Here is a 7,783-nt window from a genome sequence, read left to right as displayed (position 1 = left end):
CGTCCATAAAGATGGCTATGTACTATGTTGGTTTGGGGTTCATTATCTAAAATAAAGTTCATTTTGAAAAAGAAAAATGGAAAACAAGTTGGGGCCTTTTTTGGGACAGTTGAAATTAAAAACTGTCCCAAAAAAGGCATTGGCATTGGGGCATTATATTTTCATTATAAAAAAAAAATACCTACCTCAATTTGGGGTCTTATTTCATTTTTGTTTTTGGGCCTTATTTCTAACCGAATTTTGTTTGCCAACGTAGTTTTGACCTCAAATGATTAATTTAATAGTCTTACAGCAAAATGTTTTCCATATTACAACTACACTACTTTTAGTTAATTTTTGAGAAATTGTTTCAACTTCGTTTTTGGGGTCATATTTTGTAATAAAAATATGCTCCGAAGAGGCAAATATACTCCGAATCCAAGAATAAAAGAATTTAAAAGTATCTGCTTCCGAACCAAAGGGAAAAAAAAAATTCACATAACTTTTCAAACAGATGTCGAAGGAACTTTTGGTTTTCATAAATAAATAGAGCTTAAAGAGACCTTTCTTTTGATACCTCATTTGATGGATTTGGAGGAAATTTTTCAAAATGTATTTTTTTCATCAAGGGATACCCCTTGCATTTTTTCGAAAATCTTAAAAAAATATATTTGTAATTTTTTACAAACAAGAATAGGCCTCTGCACTACAAACTCATATATTCAAAGCAAAACTTTTTTCGAGACTTGGGTCCGAAGATATCTGTTACCGAATCAAATAAAAAAGAACTTGAATATCAAACAACTCTTCAACCTGAAATCAAAGAAACTTTTGGTTTGTATCAGCTAATAGAGTTAAAGAGAACTTTCTTTTGATGTCACTTTCGATATGGATTTGGAGGAAACTTTTTGAAATGGATATTTTTTCGGCAAGGGGTACCCCTCGCATTTTTTTTCGAAAATCTGAAAAAATATACCTATTTTTAATTTTTGTACAAAAAAGAATAGTCCTCTTCACTACAAACTCATATCTTAAAAGCAAAACTAGTTTCAAAACTAGTTTCAAAACTTTCTAATTAAGTCTTGATAATATTGCATTCAAACTTTTAAAAACTTTAAATGAACCTATGTTGATGCGTAGGTTGTTTGTCAAAACTGTAAAGAAAAAAAGACCGGTCACTATAGTCAGTGTCCTTTGCTCTTTTACCACTCCTTTATATAGTCTCATTCCATTTACACGAATAACACTGAAGTCGGATTCATTTATAACGCCCTCCAGAAATTGACACAGCCACGACAATTCTATTATCCTCGATTAAAAATCCCACCAACTCGCCTTCGCAACTCAGAGTAGCATCGCAGAGAGATTCACTTTCCACAATTCACCGAAGAGTTAATAATACAATAAAGAATGATGCCCTCAGCGATTTGTGTGTTTGCCATTTTAAAAAAACAAAAAAAAAAATCAAGCTCAGCAAAAAAAAGGACGATAATAACAAAAAGCGGAAAAAAGAATAAAAAGTCTCCCTAAAGGAAAAAACCAGAAAAATAACAATAATAATATAAAACACCCGTGGAAATAAAAATATAGAAAAAAAAAGATGTCCGCAATCAAATGGAATTGACCCGAACCAACGGCGTTTTTAACCACCCACAAATGTTTGTCCTATGTTTTTCTTATAGAAGAAAGAAAACGAGCTTGAATTGTCTCTGCCTGGCTTGTAAATACACAAATACATATTCAAAAACCAAGTTGACCTCAACACAATAATTGTAAAAAAAAAACTGAACACAGGAGGAGGAAATTTCATTTTCACAGTTTTCCACAGACTCCATCTGATGGCTGGTTGGTGGCTTCAAGCGTTTTTTGTTTTTTGACTCTATACAAGCGAGAAGTAGAAGTTAAAAACGGCAACTAAAAAAAAAAAAAACAAAATAGAAAAACAACGAAATATCCTGTGGAGATTGGTTTAACCTCAAACGAGAGGGATATTTTTTCCGGAAAGCTAAATATGCTATGTTAAAAAAAACGACATCACCCTAATTGAATTTTTGAATCGAAAAAAGCAACAGAAGTTGCAATGTTTTCCATAAGAATGGGATGAATGGTTTTAAATCGATCCGAAGGTAGTTTTTTTTTTTTGGTATTTTCAAAAATAAAACCAAATATTTGATTGCATTTGTAAATAATTTGATTAATATCTTGTCACATATTGATGATTATTTATACATTTTTTCGTTATATTCGCACAGGATAATTGTTTTGCAACATTATTTAGAAATTGTATTTTAGAAAGTTAATTGGTTTTAACCTGTTTACTCTTACTAGCTTTGAAAATAACTTTTCAATAGATAATAAAATAGGTACCTAAACCAAACCACCTTGCCTTCTTAAAAAAAAAAAACAAAACTTTGCTTTTAGAAACTTACCTACATAGTACATATATATAGTTTAAATACTTCATAATCCTGCATTTTCTTTTAAAAAACATTTTCCAAACCCTTTTCTAATCTTTTTCTAGAAATTTTTGAAATCACCTTGTCGATAAATTAATAAATCTATCGTTTTTTGACTATCAACTATCGACTATCGCGTTAGCCGATTCTATACCAGGATCCAACGTTAGCGCAGGATAGCCTAACTTTTTTTCTTTATTCAACCATTTTTTCAAAAGATACAATAAAAAACCTTTTTTCATATCAGAAACCGAAAAAATGATAATATTTTTTGCATGTGAAAAAAATCGTTAGTTTTAAAACTGCCCAAGGTAACCTTAGGATAGCCCAACTTTTATTTTCGCTATCTCACCTTTAGTTTAAAAATTATTGAAGCATTATTTTTTATTAACCTCAAAATCTTTTTTGTTCAGTGTAAAAATCGTTGATTTATCACTGTGGTTCGTTTGTCCAAGGCAGGCATGTCAAACTCAATGGTTACAAGGGGCCAAAACAGCGAGATAAAAATTTGTGTGTTCCGCAGAACATGTTAAGCTACAATTTTTAGATGTAAAAAAATTTTGTAAAAAAAACAGCAAAAATGAGGAAACAATTGTTTTTCATTTACCTTTTTTTTCTCAGACCAAAGTTAGTTATTCAGGATTTTATAGGTAACTCATTCCTCTTAATAACTGAAATAACTGCTCGCATCGACAGGTACCTATTGCGAAATTTGCAAACGATTTTATATGGCAGTTTTTAAGTGCACAAAAATACTTATAAAATCGGGCATTTCAACGAATTTGGAACTTATTTCGAAGTCAAATTCGGCAATAATTCTATGTTTATGGAACAAATCGAAATAGAAAGAAAGGTAGGCCTAAAAACTCCTGGTACAAGCAAATGCAAAACCACCAGCATTCAGTTGGCCTTAGAAATGGAACAATACAAAACCGGGAGGCTTGCCGCCGATTTCTGAGGTCAACCCGGCGAACCCCACAGGCGGATCACTAGTGTGAAGCAGTTACGTGGGATAGTTATGATCCCCTCGACATCGAGATCATAACAGCGCCGAGAAAAAGGAAGAAGAAGATGGAACAAATCGAAAAAAATTAAGAGAACTTGTCTTTCAAGAAATATTCTGCAAGTCTTTTTCGTATTCAATTTTATAGTTTAGATTTTTTGCGTAGTATTTTTGATACGTCAAGTCTTGGTTTATCTTCTGATGTTCCAAAAGAGCTAGGTTGCATTTGAATGCAAATTTGCATTTGAATGTTGCATTTGTTCACATATTCGTTATTATTATGAATTTTGTTCGCAGTTTTGAGTTTAACTCAATAAATGTTTTGCTACATCTAGGTAGGTATCATGAATTATAAACTCTGCAACCATTTAAGATAGCAAGACATGCTGGTTTAAAGACTTTTATCATTAAAAACTAAAAAAATATTCCAAAGCCCCAAAATCGTTTGTAGGTTAACTCAGAATATTCGCTTACTAGTTCACTTTAAGAAATCACATAACTTACCCTGATTTAAGCCACGAGATCTTATAAAATTTACTATTTTGTTTGGTTTTGTCTCATATTTATTTGTTGATTAGGAAAAAAAGGAGGTGCATGTTTGTCAAAAGCTGTGAACATAAAATCTAAATTATAATCTAAAACTCAAAATTAATTAAAATTTGGACAGGGCCGGGCCGCAAAGTTATTCGTTGTGGGCCGCATGCGGCCCGCGGGCCGCAAGTTTGACATGCCTGGCCCAAGGTATCCAACTATACTCTGTCCGATAAAAATTGGCAGTACAGGGAAGGTAGGGCATTTGCATCTCACTCTGCTTCACGCCTTCTGGATATGTCTATCACATAAAAAAGCTCACTTAGCGATGCCGTATTATCCAAAAAAAATGTTTCGAAAAGGTACCAGCGTTACCATTTTGTCAGTAAAATTTCACAAAAACGAAAAAAAAAATAAATTTTTCGTTTAACATCAAAATAACAAATAAAAAATTCACCCATTTAAGACGCAGGCCGACCCCACGCATGGGTACAAAATTTTGCCTGTTGAAATCTTAAAATGCATGTTAAAATGTTGACATTAACTGTTTTCCTACATACACAAAATAAAAATCAAATAGCCACCAACACCACGTTCAAAAAGCTTGAAAAAAGCATTAATCCTGAAAGCTCTTTCAGAAAAATAAGAGAAAAAGGAGTAGTTTATGAAGGAAGTTTACCAATGGTAACTCTTTTATGTATTGTGAATGTGAATACTTTTAATAAACAGCTTTTATGATTGAGTTTCATTCTGCCACAGATCGTGAGGCAGATCGGTCATAGGAGGATGTACTTCGCTTAATAAAGAAATAACAACAACAATGCCATGGCGCGTCTGTGGTGTTCTTGTGTGTTTCAGGGGCATATTTTTCGTAAATTGCTTTTTAGCAATCGTTAGGTCCCATTGTTTTTGAAAAAGCTCTCTCTCATAATAGACCAGGGTCGATAATTTTTGAAACCAAAAAAAATCATAGTAGAATGAAACCCATTGGAAAAGGAGGTGAATATGATGAAAATTAAAGGAAAAATAAATTACGGGCGAGCCGAGTTCGGGAAGTGGGTGGGTTGAGATTTTAGTGGTAAAAAATGGTATATCTTGATTTCCGGCAAAACTACAAATCCTATAGAAAAAAGTTGTATGGCAAAGTTGTAGGTAATAAAAAGATCTACAACTTTTGTATCAACAATTTTTTCACATAACCTCAAAATTTATGTGAAAAATTCAAAAAACCGAGTTTTTGGTTTTTTATTTTTATCTTTTTCAAAAACAAAAATTTTTCTACGAAATTTGGTGAAAACTTACCTTATTATGTCCCAAATACACTGTAATTTATTTGATTTAAAATATCAATTTGTTCACCTTATTTTGACTTAATACCAAAAAAACACCCTAATTTTCAATCGAAAATTCACGTGTCAAAATATCAGCTTTTTTCAAAAAGTCGGTGGGCATTTCGTTCGTTAAAATGTCTATTTTCTGATGGTGTAAAAAAAATTTTACATTAGTATACTATAGAACATGTTCTAGTAAAATTCAAAAAATGAAAAAAGCTTGAATTCGAAAAAAAATTTTTATCATTGCTTACAATTTTGGCCTATTTATTCAAATTTACACTTTAATTACTCAAAAAACGTAAGATTTCATGTAAAATTGATTAAATTTGAATAAATAGGCCAAAATTGTAAGCAATGATAAAAATTTTTTTTCGAATTCAAGCTTTTTTCATTTTTTGAATTTTACTAGAACATGTTCTATAGTATACTAATGTAAAATTTTTTTTACACCATCAGAAAATAGACATTTTAACGAACGAAATGCCCACCGACTTTTTGAAAAAAGCTGATATTTTGACACGTGAATTTTCGATTGAAAATTAGGGTGTTTTTTTGGTATTAAGTCAAAATAAGGTGAACAAATTGATATTTTAAATCAAATAAATTACAGTGTATTTGGGACATAATAAGGTAAGTTTTCACCAAATTTCGTAGAAAAATTTTTGTTTTTGAAAAAGATAAAAATAAAAAACCAAAAACTCGGTTTTTTGAATTTTTCACATAAATTTTGAGGTTATGTGAAAAAATTGTTGATACAAAAGTTGTAGATCTTTTTATTACCTACAACTTTGCCATACAACTTTTTTCTATAGGATTTGTAGTTTTGCCGGAAATCAAGATATACCATTTTTTACCATTAAAAACTCAACCCACCCACTTCCCGAACTCGGCTCGCCCGTAATTTATTTTTCCTTTCATTCTTATCATATTCCCCTCCATTTCCAATGGGTTTCATCCTACTATGATTTTTTTGTACTTTTTAATGTTTTTGAAGGCATCGGCACTGGTCTATAAGGTCTGTACTGCCAATTTTTATCGGACAGAGTATAGTTTCATTAGTTTTTTATAAAAACAAAATAGTAAGCATACACCACAGTGACCTTTTTTTTAAATTTATAACTTGGAAAAAGTAAAATCCACTGGTGTGGGCAGTGCGCCTCAAATGTTATTTATTTGACTTAAAATTCTTACTTTATTGAATGTAGTCCATAATAATATTCCTGTTAAGAAGCTTAAGTTGATTTGTTTTATTTCACGTTAAAAACGACAAAAGACAAAGATTTTTTTCAAGTGTAAAAATCATAGATTTTTTTGGATTTGCCATATGAGCACTTATAAAAGCTGCATGCTTAGTATATTTATTTATTTATTTATTTCATTTTTTGTGATTGCCTACAATCTGTAAGATATAAAATCTTATAAAATAGAAGTAAGCTAATTTTACAGAATTGAGCCAAAAATGTTACTTTAATTATTCAAAATTGAAAACAAAACAAGGATATGAGATATTTAAATACATAAATTCAATTAATATTTTATAATAGCATATTTAAATTCATATTGAAAAATGAGATTTTAGAACTTTTTTAATGCTTGTACGGTAGAATTAAATGCGACATTTAGTTTACGCTTGCTCACAAAATTACAATTACAATAAATTTCGCTACCATATAACAGTATAGGAATAATCAAAGTCCTAGCAAGGAGAAAACGCGTTTTTATTGGAGTAAAAGCTTGTGTATCCCAAAGTGTACGAAGTGCACCATATACTTTGCCAACAATTCCATTAATGTGGTCAGGTCAGAAAGCGGTTAAAGGTCACTCCGAGATTTTTTGCTGTTAAAAAAAAGTGTTAAAACACTTGGATTTTTTAGGGTTTAAAACAAGACCATTTGACTGCTACCAATTTACCACTTTTTCCAAGCCCTCATTGACACAAAATGGTCCATGCTCAATAAGTCCCAGTGGGCATCTAAAATATAGCTGAATGTCATCAGTGTACTTTTGAATTATTTGACAATTTGCAAGTGAAGATGGAAGTTCATTTACATATATTGAAAATAAAAGGGGTCCGAGAATGGATCCCTGAAGCACACCAGTAACATTTGGTAAAAAACCAGTGCCGTGTCGTCGGGATGATGCAATACTGGGGTAGTAACTGTAGTATGATGAATTAATACAAGTGTAAGAAAGTGTTAAATTATTTATTTTAAAGAAAATTATGTAGGTAATGAACAATTTATTATTTATTAAAAACAGATTGAATAAAGAACAAAATCCCCTGAAGAAGTAAGGAATTCTTACGAAACGTTGGGTGAAAGAGTGGAAAAAAGTTTTTTATTTTTATTCGCATTCAAAAACCAAAAAAGACCAAAAGAGCCTAATTACCATATATCAATAAAAAACCAGATAGTCTATCTCCATTTTGCACTGCTTGTCTTCTGTTAGTGAGATAAGAAAAAATTAATTTTGTAGCACCG

The sequence above is a fragment of the Episyrphus balteatus genome, chromosome 4, assembly GCF_945859705.1.
Source record: "Episyrphus balteatus chromosome 4, idEpiBalt1.1, whole genome shotgun sequence".
Classification (NCBI taxonomy): Eukaryota; Metazoa; Arthropoda; class Insecta; order Diptera; family Syrphidae; genus Episyrphus; species Episyrphus balteatus.
The sequence above is the reverse complement of the archived record's forward strand: the minus strand, read 5'-3'. Positions refer to the sequence as shown.